The 14,693-nt window shown below is 37.9% G+C and overlaps 1 protein-coding gene across 12 annotated transcripts in view; it reads right to left on the bottom strand.

Moving 5' to 3' along the window:
- The window catches only part of NUMB (NUMB endocytic adaptor protein), a 174,007-nt gene that overhangs the window by 129,629 nt on the left and 29,685 nt on the right, over positions 1-14,693 (bottom strand). For 11 of the 12 annotated variants that reach the window (XM_060004253.1, XM_069540424.1, XM_069540421.1 and 8 more), the window contains exon 2: positions 10,139-10,267. The gene's annotated coding sequence lies outside the window, so the exon portion shown is untranslated. Of the gene's footprint in view, positions 1-10,138; positions 10,268-13,468; positions 13,482-14,693 lie in introns of those variants that run through there. The other variant, XM_060004256.1, reaches the window with a different exon arrangement.

Raw genomic sequence — 14,693 nt, 5'->3', positions numbered from 1 at the left:
TGATAAAATAAATGACAATATTCTTATTAATCTTAAAATTCCAAAGACCAGACCCAATCAACACTATCTCAGTTTTGCTCTGGCAAAAAGAGTTAATTAATTTCAATACAGTACCCCAAGCTCTGGGAAATTCCTTCTTATGGCACTGTCATCACTTTCCAGACTTAATTTGCAAGCTGCTCAAGCCTCTAAAAGTTCTCCTCTACTTTTTCTTAATCAACATGTCACGAATTGGGTAAAATGCAATTGCTGAAAATGGCGCAGTTTTATGATATGAATAACCAGGTTTTTCTTGTATAGTTAATGGACTCAGAAAATAACACATTTTTCATTCAATCACATTTTTCTGTGAAACAGTTCTTAATAAATATTAACTAGTATTAACATATTCAAAAGGATGAGATATAATGTAAAGAAATATAAATATCCAAATATCCCGTTAGGGCTTCCCTGGTGGTGCAGTAGTTGAGAGTCTGCCTGCCGATGCAGGGGACACGGGTTCGTGCCCCGGTCCGGGAAGATCCCACATGCCGCGGAGCGGCTGGGCCTGTGAGCCATGGCCGCTGAGCCTGCGCGTCCGGAGCCTGTGCTCCGCAACGGGAGAGGCCACAACAGTGAGAGGCCCGCGTACCGCAAAAAAAAAAAAAAAAAAAAAATCCCGTTAATCTTTAATTCATCCTTCGCTGCTCATTCTAACCCTGGTTTTATTGAGCACTGAGTTTTCTAATTTACCTTTAACCACTGCCAGAACTGGACTTTCCTGATGTTTATCGCTTTAAGACTCTCCAGAGATTCAAAGATATCAAAATTCTCAAAGACTCCCTTTTCTAAAGATTAAATTATCCCAACGGGAGAGGGAGCTCTGACTTCCTTCTACTGTAGTCAGAAAAGGCTCTTAGGATTCACCTTTCCTGTAAATTTAAATGGTTCTCTGTGAGTCGGAGTTAATAGATAAGTTTTCTCTTCCATAGCTAGAAGATAAAAGAAAAACATCTGTGCAAAGTATCTCTAATGTTAATGTTTACTTATTAACATACAATCTGTGCCCTTATAAACAGAGGCTTATGTCATGAAGTTTTTACTGTCAATCCTCTGACACAGACTGTTCAATCAGTCAAAGTAACTTGGAGTTAGTAAACTTCCAAATTCTCTCAGAAGCTAACATTTTTTAAATATTATGATCAGGTTAAAACCAAGACAAATTTATATCTCTACTGATATAATATAAAAATGGCCAGTCATTATGAATGACTAAGCTCTTATAATATGCAGAATTGGGCTTCCCTGGTGGCGCAGTTGTTAAGCATCCACCTGCCAATGCAGGGGACACGGGTTCAATCCCTGGTCCAGGAAGCTCCCACATGCCGCGGAACAACTAAGCCTGTGTGCCATAACTACTGAGCCCGCGCTCTAGAGCCCACGAGCCACAACTACTGAGCCCATGTGCCACAACTACTGAAGCCCTTGCGCCTAGAGCCCATGGCCCCACAACAAGAGAAGCCATGGCAATGAGAAGCCTGCGCACCTCAACAAAGAGTAGCCCCCACTCGCCGCAACTAAAAAGAAAGCTGCACGCAGCAACAAAGACCCAACACAGCCAAAAATAAATTAATTAATTTAAAAAAAAACCACCTTTAAAAAATAATAATATGTAGAACTTCTAATTTACTGAATTGATAAAAAAGAAAAGTTAGTATTCCACATAATGTGAAACATCACCATATGCATCAAAAGGCAAGACCTCCTTGGCAAAATGTAGAAAATAGCCTAGCCTCCATTAAACACTGTAAATAGTTAAGCATAAAAAAATAATGTCCTGCTACATAAAAGAATAAAATTAGCACACTCCCTAACACCATACACAAAAATAAACTCAAAATGGATTAAAGACCTAAATGTAAGGCCAGACACTATCAAACTCTTAGAGGAAAACATAGGCAGAACACGCTATGACATAAATTACAGCAAGATCCTAGAGAAAAGGAAGTAAAAACAAAAGTAAACAAATGGGACCTAATGAAACCTGTAAGCTTCTGCACAGCAAAGGAAACCATAAACAAGACAAAAAGACAACCCTCAGAACGGGAGAAAATATTTGCAAACAAAGCAACTGACAAAGGATTAATCTCCAAAATATACAAGCAGCTCATGCTCAATATCAAAAAGCAAACAACCCAATTCAAAAATGGGCAGAAGACCTAACTAGACATTTCTCCAAATAAGATATACAGATTGCCAACAAACACATGAAAGGATGCTCAACATCACTAATCATCAGAGAAATGCAAATCAAAACTACAATGAGGTATCACCTCACACCGGTCAGAATGGACATCATCAAAAAATCTACAAACAATAAATGCTGGAGACGGTGTGGAGAAAAGGGAACCCTCTTGCACTGTTGGTGGGAATGTAAATTGATACAGCCACTTTGGAGAAAGTATGGAGGTTCCTTAAAAAACTAAAAATAGAACTACCATATGACCCAGGAATCCTACTACTGGGCATATACCCTGAGAATACCATAATTCAAAGAGAGTCATGTACCACAGTGTTCACTGCAGCACTGTTTACAATAGCCAGGACATGGAAGCAACCAAGAGTCCATCGACAGATGAATGCATACAGAAGATGTGGCACATATATACAATGGAATATTACTCAGCCATAAAAAGAAACAAAATTGAGTTATTTGTAGTGAGGTGGATGGACCTAGAGTCTGTCATACAGAGTAAGGTAAGTCAGAAAGAGAAAAACAAATACCGTATGCTAACACATATATATGGAATCTAAACGAAAAAAAATGGTTCTGAAGAACCTAGGGGGAGGACAGGAATAAAGATGCAGATGTAGATAATGGACTTGAGGACATGGGGAGAGGGAATGGTAAGCTGGGATGAAGTGAAAGTGACATGGACATATATACACTACCAAATGTAAAACAGATAGCTAGTGGGAAGCAGCCGCATAGCACAGGGAGATAAGCTTGGTGCTTTGTGTCCACCTAGAGGGCTGGGATAGGGAAGGTAGGAGGGAGACGCAAGAGGGAGGAGAAATGCAGATATATGTATACGTATAGCTGATTCACTTTGTTATACAGAAGAAACTAACACACCATTGTAAAGCAATTATACTGCAATAAAGATGCTAAAGAAAGTTATTATGAAAAAAAAAAAAAAAGAATGTCCTGGGGGCTTACCTGGTGGCGCAGTGGTTGGGAGTCTGCCTGCCAATTCAGGGGACAAGGGTTCAAGCCCTGGTCTGGGAAGATCCCACATGCCGTGGAGCAACTAAGCCCATGTGCCACAACTACTGAGCCTGTGCTCTAGAGCCCGCAAGCCACAACTACTGAGCCCATGTGCCACAACTACTGATGCCTGCATGCCTAGAGCCTGCACTCCGCAACAAGAGAAGCCACCACAATGAGAAGCCCGTGCACCGTAACAAAGAGTAGCCCCTGCTCACCCCAACTAGAGAAAGCCCGCGTGCAGCAACAAAGACCCAACACAGCCAAAAATAAATAAATTTATTTAAAACAAAAATAATGTCCTATTCAATACTGTACTAGACATGCTAGCTAGAGAATTAAGCAAGAAAAAGAAACAGAAGGAATCCAAATTATAAAGAAGTAAAACTATCTCTATTCTCAGATATCTTGATTCTACATGTAGAAAACCCCAAAGAATACACACACACACGCACACACACACGCATTAGAGCTAATAAATGAAATTAGCAAAATTTTCAGGGTACAATATCAACATACAAAATCAGTTGAGTTTCTGTATAAGGTTGACCCTTGAACAACACAGAGGTTAAGGGCACTACCCTCCATGCCATCAAAAATCCATGTTAAACTTTATAATCTGCCTTACATATCCGCTCCTCCCAGTCCGAGGTTCCACATCTATGGATTCAACCAATCTTGGGTCTCATAGTATTATATGCATTTATTGAAAACAATCCATGTATAAATAGACCCTTGCAGTTCAAACCCATGTTCTTGTTTTTGTTTTTAATTGAAGTATAGTTAACTTACGCTTCAGGTATACATCAAAGTGATTCAGTCAAACCCATGTTGTTCAAGGGTCAACTATACTAGCAGTAAAATATCCAAAAAGGCAATTAAGAAAACAATGCCATTTATAATAGCATCCAAAAGAATAAAATACCTAGAAATAAGTTTAACTAAGACTTCTGTACTGAAAAAAACTACAAAGCACTGTTGAGAGAAATTAAAGACCTAAATAAATGGAAAGACATTCCATGCTCATGAACTGAAGAACTTAATACTGTTAAAATGGCAATACTGGGACTTCCTTGGTGGCACAGTGGATAAGACTCTAAGCTCCCAACGCACAGGGCCCAGGTTCTATCCCTGGTCAGGGAACTAGATCCCACGTGCATGCCACAACTAAGAGTTCACATGCCACAACTAAGGAGCCCACATGCTGCAACTAAGGAGCCCACCTGTCACAACTAGGGAGCCCGCCTATCGCAACTAAGACCTGGTGCAAACAAATAAATAATTTTTTTTAAAATGGCAATACTACCCAAAGCAATCTACAAATTCAATGCAATCCCTCCCAAAATTCCAACAGCCTGTTTTTCAGAAATAGAAAAGACAATTTTGAAATTCATATGGAATCTCAAGGGGTCCCAAACAGCCAAAACTATCTGGAAAAAGAAGAACAAAGTTAGGGGCTTCCCTTGTGGCACAGTGGTTGAGAGTCCGCCTGCCAATGCAGGGGACATGGGTTTGTGCCCTGTTCCGGGAGGATCCCACGTGCCGCGGAGCAGCTGGGCCCGTGAGCCATGGCTGCTGAGCCTGCGTGTCCAGAGCCTGTGCTCCGCAACAGGAGAGGCCACAGCAGTGAGAGGCCCGCGTACAGCAAAAAATAAAATAAAAAAGAACAAAGTTAGAAGACTCACACTTCCTCATTTCAAAACTTAACTACAAAGCTACAGTAATCAAACAGTATGGTACTGACATAAGGACAGACATATAGATCAGTGGAAAAGAATTGAGAGTCCAGAAATAAATCCATATATCTATGGCCAATTGATTTTCAACAAGGATGCCAAGACCATTCAATGAGGGAAAGAATAGTCTCTTCAACAAATGGTGCTTAGTCAACTGGATAACCATATGCAAAAGAATGATGCTGAGCCCTTACCTCACGCCATATAAAAAAAATTAACTCAACCTTACACCCTATACAAACATTAACTTGAAATGGATCAAAGACTTAAATGTAAGACCTAAAACTATAAAACTCTTAGAGGAAAACATTGGCGCAAAGCTTCATGACATTGGACTTGGGAATGAGTCCTTGTATATGACACCAAAATCAAAGGCAACAAAAGTAAAAATAGATAAATTAGACTACATCAAAATTAAAAACTTCTGCTCATCAAAGGGCACAATCGACAGAGTCAAAAGGCAACCTATAGGAAAAATTGTCTACAAAACTTATATCTGATAAACAGTTAATACCCAGAGCTCCAACAACGCAACAACAAAGAAAACCAAACAACGTGATTAGAAAACAGGCAAAGGACTTGAATAGATATTCTCCACAGAAACTATATTTATATTTGTATAATGGCCCACGAGCACAGGAAAAGATGCTCAGGTGGCTCAACATCACTAATCATTAGAAAAATATAAATCAAAAGTACAATGAGATACCACCTAGCACCCGTTAGAAAGGCTATTATTTTTTTTTTTCCCCAAGCTTTAATTCCAACTGGAGCTGGCCGCTCAGGGGAGAGAAGATGACACAGAAGGAATCAATGCAGACTTCCAGAAGTGATGGGGCCAAGGAGGCAAGCAACATTTACTGAATGTCTAGACTGTGCCAGGCCATCCTAACATTTAATACTGAATGATAGAAGGACAATTGTACCCTTCTAACAGATGAGGTTAACAAATGTGCTCCAGGTCACATGGGTATGAAGAGGTGGGCTCCCCACCAGCACTCACTCCAGTATATCTGATCAAAAGTCCATGCTTTTTGCATAGAAAGGCTATTACTGAAAAACAAACAGAAAATAACAAGTGTTGGTGAGGATATGGAGAAACTGAACTCTTGTGCATTGTTGGTGAGAATGTAAAATGGTGCAGACACTATGGAAATGGTATGGCAGTTCCTCAAAATTTAAACATAATTACCACAATTCCACTTTTGGGTATACACCCAAAAGAACTGAAAGCAGGGGCTCAAAGAGGTATTTGTACACCAGTATTCATAGCAGCATTATTCACAGTAGCCAAAAGGCGGAAGCAACCCAAGTGTCCATCAAAGGATAAATGGATAAACAAAATGTGGTATATACAATGGAATATTATTCAGCTTTAAAAATGAAGGAAATTCTGATACATGCTACAGCATGTATGATCCTTGAGGACATCATGCTAAGTGAAATAAGCCAGTCACAAAAAGATAAATAGTGTATGATTCCACTTACATGAAGTACCTAGAGTGGTCGAATTCATACACAGAAAGTAGAATGTTAGTTGCCAGGGGCTAGAGGGAGGGAGGGAATAGGGAGTTGTTTATTGGGTAGAACTTCAGTTTTGCAAGGTTTAGAGTTCTGGAGATTGGTTGCACAACAATGTGAACATACTTAATACTACTGAACTGTACACTTAAAAATGATTAACATGGGGACTTCCCTGGTGGCGCAGTGGTTAAGAATCCACCTGCCAATGAAGGAGACACGGGTTCGAGCCCTGATCCGGGAAGATCCCACATGCCGCGGAGCAACTAAGCCCGTGGGCCACAACTACTGAGCCTGTGTGCCACAACTACGTAAGCCCACGCACCTACAGCCCATGCTCCACAACAAGAGAAGCCACTGCAATGAGAAGACCGCACACTGCAATGAAGAGTCGCCCCTACTCACTGCAACTAGAGAAAGCCCAAGTGCAGCAACAAAGAACTAATGCAACCAAAAGTAAATATAAAATAAAAAATAAATTTATAAAAAGAAATTATTAATATGGGGATTTCCCTAGCAATCCAGTGGTTAAGACTCCATGCTTCCAATTCAGGGGGCACAGACTTGAGCCCTGGTCAGGCAACGAAGATCCCACAGTCGTGCAGTGCAGCCAAAAAAAAAGATTAATATGGTCAAATTTTGTTTAAATACTTTATTTATTTATTTGGCTACATCAGGTGTTTAGTTGCAGCATATGGGATCTTTCTTTTGCGGCACATGGGTTCTAGAGCACGCGGGCTTAGTTGCCCCATGGCATGCGGGATCTTAGTTCCCCACCCAGGGCTCGAACCCACGTCCCCTGCATTGGAAGGCGGATTCTTAACTACTGGACCACCAGGGAAGTCCCCAATATGGTCAATTTTATGCTAGGTCAATCAATTCCTTGCCACAGATTTTAAATACTTTTGTTAAACATTTCATATATAAAAGGTACCATACCTTTTAATAATGGGGCACACACAAGAAGAAAGTCACACAACTTCTGTTTTGCCAAAAACCTGAATGAGCATGAACTGAACGCCATTTGTTAGAAATAAGAATCTCACCAAAAGATAATGGTAAGCAGGAGAACCACCGACCCCAAAGAAATATGTCTGCCTTCCACAATTATTCAAAATTCTTTTTGCGTTTTAAAAGAATATTTACACAGACATTATATTTACAAGAGAACCTCATCATTTACCTCCTTCCATGAATTGAATAAAGTACCACAGACTAAACACCACCATATTTGCAATTTCTATATGGTGTTTTAGGAGTTTCCATTGTCTTTTGTTTTAGCTTCAGTCAGAAAGCAGTATCTCACTTACTTAAGGGATTTTTATCCCCTCAGGCATTGGCCTTGTGGAAAGGAGGCAAGGCAAAGTATTCAATAAACCTGAAGATGTTATCAGCAATTCACCTATTCAGACTACTTAAACGCAAAAGTGGGCTAAAAAAATGCTTAAAACAAAAAAGGCAGCAAGTTAGTTGCTTAAAGACTTTATATATGTTCGTACATATATGCACATATTTTGTTGTTGTATAAGATACACTATTTTATAATATCTGTAATCATTATTCCCAATCTAATTCTCCTGGAAACCATCTCATCTTGTTTTTAAATGCCAAGAAAAACAAAAACAGCTTTCCCAATTATTGTACCTTTTGAACTAAAATATATTATTTCACAAATTCAGTCAATTCTTATTATTCACAGTTGAGAGAAAAACGATTACCTCTATTGTCACAATAGCTGGCTCAGTCACTTTCCATTGTAAAGTATCTATCTACCTGTGAGTAGTGGGGAAATAGTAATGAACCAACTCAACTGAATTAGGCTCATTATAACATAAATCAACTAGAAATGGGAAAGCATCTAGACAGCAAGAAAATGTTCTGGGTCTAAGAGATAACGAGACGCTTGCTCCCTAGAACTTATTTCCCAGCTATAGTGAATGGATCAACACCCTCATGTAACGCTTAGAAGATTATCTAAAAACATCCCGTTACATCCAGAAATTGAGTATTAGCTATATTCAAAATTGCCACAGATCTATATAATTTTATATAATTATATAAATGTCACAATTTATATAATTGGTAAGTGTGATCAATAAGACAACCAAATATTCTATAACTTTCCAAGTTTTACTGTCACACTGAAAAAATATTTTCCTATTTAGCGGAAGTTTAGCAGGTAAAAAAAATCCTGAAAAAGATTACATAGTTTTTCTTAAAAGAAGCAGAGAGACAAACTTGATACATATGATGATAACACTGGCACTAATTTCTCAAATCTAAATACTGTATTGGAAATCACTTTCCCAAATAATTCTCAAATTATTAAAATAAACAAGGAAAAAAAACCCCAAGTAAACTTTGAACAAAAATAACTAGCATTTTCTAAAAAACAACAAACCCGAACTACAAATCTTATTTTGCATCTTGTGTATAAATTTTTGTCTCTACTTTTGATTATAGCAGTATGCTGCTTTGTTGATACGCAAGAAAATTAAAAATCTATTTCACTTCTTCCTGTTTGGGCATCTTATTTTCAATATCATATTCTAGTAGACAAGAGCACAAAAAATTCTTATTGGACTCATACACCATAATTTCCTGCAAATATCCTAGTTTTTCATTTATTATACCCATGTTTATATTCTTTATCTTAAAAGTAATACAAATTGTGGCAGATTATATCATCCAAAAATGGCTACAATGGCAGATTCCATCCCATATGCTCTTATAAATTGATGTTGATACTCTTCCCTTCAAGTGGTGGGGTCTATGTCCAGCCCCTCCTCTGAACCTGGGTGGACCTTTATGACTACCTCAACCAACAAAAAAAGAGCAGAGTAACACTAGGTGACTTCCAAAACTAAGTCAAATATGCCATGTAACTTCGCCTTGCTCTTTTGGGATGCTCTCGTTTGGAACCCACCATGCTGTGAGGAAGCCAAGCAGCCAAAAAGAGAGGTCATCTGCAAGTGTTCTGGCCTACAGAGAGCATTAACCACCAGACACATGAGTGAGCAAGCCTTCAAATGATTCAAGGGTGGGAGGGAGACACGAGAGAGAGGGGATATGGTGATATAAGTATACGTATAGCTGATTCACTTTGTTATATAGCAGAAACTAATACAACAATGTAAAGCAATTATACTCCAATTAAGATGTTAAAAGAAAAATGATTCTAGCTCCCAGCCATTGAGCCACCACCCTCCCTCCAGCAACCCCACCTCACACCACTTCTTAACAGACACAAGCTGTCCCCACCAAGCGAGCCTTGCCCAAATTGTAGATTCATGAGCAAAATAAATGACTGATGTGTTTCAAACCACTAAGTTCCAGTGTTTTGTTATGCAACAATAGGTAACTAACGCAAGTTCATAAATACAATTTGGAAAAACATACAAAAAGAAAAACATTTTAATTACCCTAAGTTTCACCACTGATAACATTTTGACACATATTTTACAATCAAGAAAATGTTTTGCCCACCCACCTAGAATTCCAAATGCTTTGTTTTTAATAGGATAAAGGGTTAAATTCTTAAAGGCAGTCAACTGTTTGCATCTAACAAGAAATAGGAAGGAATCGTATTAGCACTCATTCTACTTTTCTTATCCTTCTTATCTCTTTCACTTACCTGTCCTCAGTGAGGTGTCTGAGGATGGCTGGCCCACCAATATTCCAATCTATGGATGTGGATCAAAATCTTGGGTTGCAACAGCAGCTGCACTGGCCTTCTTCCCTGGAAGTTCTTTAAGCCCCAAATCTGAAATTTTCAAGGAAAGAAAACGCTAAATATAGACATCTTTTTAAAATCACTTATAATTCCATCTCTACAACTGAATGGGAGCTGTTAGAGTAGGTTAAAATTACATGGAAGTGAATGCACAGGTTTCGCTAAAATGGATTTGGGTAACATGGATTCAGTCCAACTCTACTTCTTAACAGCTATATGATCTTAGTGAAGGCACAAATTGTGCCTTAATCTCAGCATGTGATGAAGACTGAGGGGACAGGATCAAAATTTGGGGCTGAGAGTCAGAAGATCTGGGTTCTAAACTCAGTGGTCATTCTGCCTTGCTGTAAGAACTTGGATACTTCTCTAGATTCAGATACATCATCTCCAAAAGGAGAGGACTGCATTAGATAATAGTTCCTGAAATCTAATTCTTGAACAGGTACCAGCCATGACCAAAAAGATGGGTTTAAAGTTACCAAACTGTGCTTACTATGAGATTGCCTTTCCTACTTTTTTGGTGTTAAAATGGCTTCTTTTATGAGATTATGTGATAGACAGTAGTAGTTGTGTTTTAAATACCCTAAATAGGCAAAATCAAAAGCTGAAGCCCTATGTAAACAATCAAAAATTCTATTTTAGAAATTTAGTGTCTAATATTTACATGAGCTCTAAAATTCCTTTTACTTCTAACATTCTACATATTCATTCACTACTCAACTTTTATTAGGTAACTAATATATGACAAGTACTCTACTAGTTGCTGGGGGGGCCCCAGAAATACTTAAGACTAGTCCCTGCTCTAAAAAAATCTCCCAATCTAACAGGGAAACAGACACATAAACCTCAAATACAATTTAATGGGTTAAGTCTTCAAAGAGAGGTCTTGCACCTACGACAAACATACAGGAGGTAGAACAGTAAAATGAATGAGTTTTTAAATTAAGTAGGATTTTGGACTGAGTTTTGTAGCTGTATGAGGAAACTACCTCTTTGAACCTCAATTTGCAAATTTCCACATTTGCAAAACAGGAATGATTACAGATACCACTGAGTTGTGGTAAATATGACAAGATGCTAAAAATAAAGGGCCAATCCACCCACAAATTTGGCTTATATACCTTCCTGAAGACAAAATAAAAATGTATCATGTATTAATGAGCTGGCACAAAAGGGGTTATTTACAACACTGATTTACACTCAGTGGTACCTTTCTCTACTAGCCTCTGAACAACTGAAGGACACACCCAAGTTTGCTCCATTTTACATTCCTAGCACCTAGTACAATGCCTTATAAAGAACAGGTATCAATAAAGTTTATTAGGAAAAAATGACTTATTGAATGAATGGCTTCTCTCTCTTTTTTTATACAGGAATTAAAGTTATAGTAGCTGAAAGTAAAAATTCTTAAGATTTTTATTCAAAACTAATTTTAAGTGTATATGTTAAGCACCCAAACCTGTCCTATTAGAACCTGGATATGCATGCCTGTTTTAAAAAGCAAAATAAATTCATCATAGACAATGCAATAGTGGTGTTCCCAAATAAAAAGACTAGCAGCAACTAACATTTATTGAATACTTACTGTGTGCCAAAACTCTTCAAAGCATTTTCCGTGGATTAATTATCTCACTTAATCCTAACAACAATACTTATGAAATGGACTATCAATAATTTTATAACCAGAAAAACTGAGGCACAGAGAAGTCAAGTTACTTCCAACATCACAAAACTACTAAGCAGTAGGGTTGGGATTAAAGAAAAAAAATCAGGCTGCATGACTCCAGACTCCTCTTTTTATTTTTCTTTAACTAAATAACTAAGAAAAAACAAAACAGATTTTACCAGAACTAGAAACATATGCTCCTAATGAGTCTTAAAAAAAAAACTAAACAAAGAGTCCTTTAATATGTGCGCTAAACACAAATATATAATATAGTTCCTGCCCTCAAAGGCTCAAATACACACCAACGTGGTGAGGTAATATTAACAAGTCACACCCTAATTTTATTCTTAAATTTAATTCTTTCAGTGTTAGACTTATCTGTATTTTCTTTCTCATTTACTTTACATTTACATTACTTTTTCATTTATTTCATATTTCAATTACATTTCCAGGTATTACTATCTTGAGTTTTCAGAATATATAGGAAAGGCTTATATGGTTCTAAAGGAAAACTGGGTTAAAAACTGGAAAACGTTAGAAACTTATTTTGTATGGACACCTACTTTGAGATATTTACATTTTTATTTTTTATTTATTTTTAAATTTATTTTATTTATTTTGGCTGAGCCGGATCTTAGTTTCGGCATGCAGGCGTCTTAGTTGCAGCATGCATGCAGGATCTAGTTCCCCAACCAGGGATCGAACCCCGGCCTGCTGCACTGGGGGTGAGGAGTCTTACCCACTGGACCACCAGGGAAGTCCCCAGATAACTACATTTTTTAAAACCCACAGAATAAGAACAGCTGAATTTCATTTCCAGTAGATGCTCTAACAAAACAATTTCAGATGTAATTCGCAAATATATTTTTAGCCTATAATGTGTTTTACTTAATTTCTTCCTTGGCCTGATTCTAGAACAGACTATAATGCTTTTAATGTTTTACTTTCAGTTTTAACAGTTATGTTAAAAGAGAACGAAATACTGAAATAACAATAGGTGCAGCAAACGCTTTTCAAATATGCCAGAAATCGCACTGGGTATGTAACTAGCGAAAAAACTTGACATGTGGTTCATTTAATCATAATGAACTAATACAATTAAAGGAACACTGAGATTTTGTCCATGATTACATTCCACATCTTTCTGCCTACATAACAGTACAATAACTAAGTCTCCTTACAATATTATAACTATTGGGTTGGCCAAAAAGTTCGTTCGGGTTTTTCCTTACGGAAAACCCAAACTAACTTTTTGGCCAACCCAATATTTTAAAAGGAAACCAACATGTTCCAATGACACTAAAACAAAGAGCCATAATAAATTATGGATGTTAGTAGTAATTCCCCAATATCTTCAGATTGGAACAAACTAGGTGTTATATTAAAGAGGATACATGAAAATATGTTACTTTTAAAATAGTACCAGAAAGGGGAAAAAAAAAATCTAAACTTCTAAAACCACAACAGGAAACACTAGCATTGTGAATTCATAAGACTAAATAAAAGGTTGCTGGTTCAAAAATTTGGCTTGCCAAATTTTTCTCTATTAAATGCTTGATACCCACTGGACATTTTATACCACCTCCAAGATTAAGAGTCTTCTGCTAATTCTGTGAAGATAAATGAATTCCCAGGTTGATTATGCTCCAAGTAGCTGTCACCAGAGGAACAGATCAGAGAAGGGCAACTTAATCACATTTAAGCTTATTCAGATCTGTAAAACAAAGGAATTTTTTTTTTTTTTTGCGGTACGCGGGCCTCTCACTGTTGTGGCCTCTCCCATTGGGGAGCACAGGCTCCGGACGCGCAGGTTCAGCGGCCATGACTCACGGGCCCAGCTGCTCCACAGCATGTGGGATCTTCCCGGACCGGGACACGGACCCGTGTCCCCTGCATCGGCAGGCAGACTCTCAACCACTGCACCACCAGGGAAGCCCAAACAAAGAAATTTGACATACTCTCCACACAGAATATGCCTATGGAAAAAATTATGCTATTTAAAGAAAAAAAAACAAACACTTATTTTTACTTTTTTTTTTACTAGAATCACTATGCCAATTAGAGTAAGTATAAAGAGAGAAAATCTTCCCAATTACAAACTAAGTCCTCCTAGTCAATACCTAACTCTTAACAAATTTTGTTTCTCTGACTCGATATTTACTTTTATCATACCTGAAGATCCTCATCTCTTTCACCGCCTAGTATCTTTTCAAAGGTTTTAGACCCACCCACTATCCAACCTCAGTTGATTACCTCCTTAATACCCCTTCTTTGTATATGAACATTAACAGCTCTTATCATTTCACTTCACCAAGGCCAAGTTCTGAGTGATGTGCTGCTCAGAATTCCAAGTCTGTGCTGCATGGCCCCAAATCACTCCTCTCAAAATGGTAGCAGGCTATTCTTCTTTTCTCTTATTTATACACTAATTCCTTGCTACACAAAGTGTGGTTCACAGATTGGTAACAGAAGCAGCACCCAGAAGCTTGTCAGAATTGCAGAATCTCAGGCCCTACCTTAGACCTATTGGCTAAGAATCTGCAATTTAACAAGATCCTCAGGTGATTGATACACATAGAAAAATTTGAGAGGCACTGTCCTTGTTCACTCATTCAGGGTCTCTTTCTCCTGCTTTACAGTTCCTCACTTCCTATCTGGCATATAAGGGACCAGATCCTTTTTCTTTTGAGCATACTGAAAGCTACCAAAATGAAATAAGGAATCTTTAAATAAGACTACATAGTTTCTTCCTAACCTTTTCATAAAAGATTGTAAACTCCATGAAGCCAG

This window comes from Delphinus delphis, chromosome 2, assembly GCF_949987515.2.
Source record: "Delphinus delphis chromosome 2, mDelDel1.2, whole genome shotgun sequence".
NCBI lineage: Eukaryota > Metazoa > Chordata > Mammalia > Artiodactyla > Delphinidae > Delphinus > Delphinus delphis.
The sequence above is the reverse complement of the archived record's forward strand: the minus strand, read 5'-3'. Positions and strand labels throughout refer to the sequence as shown.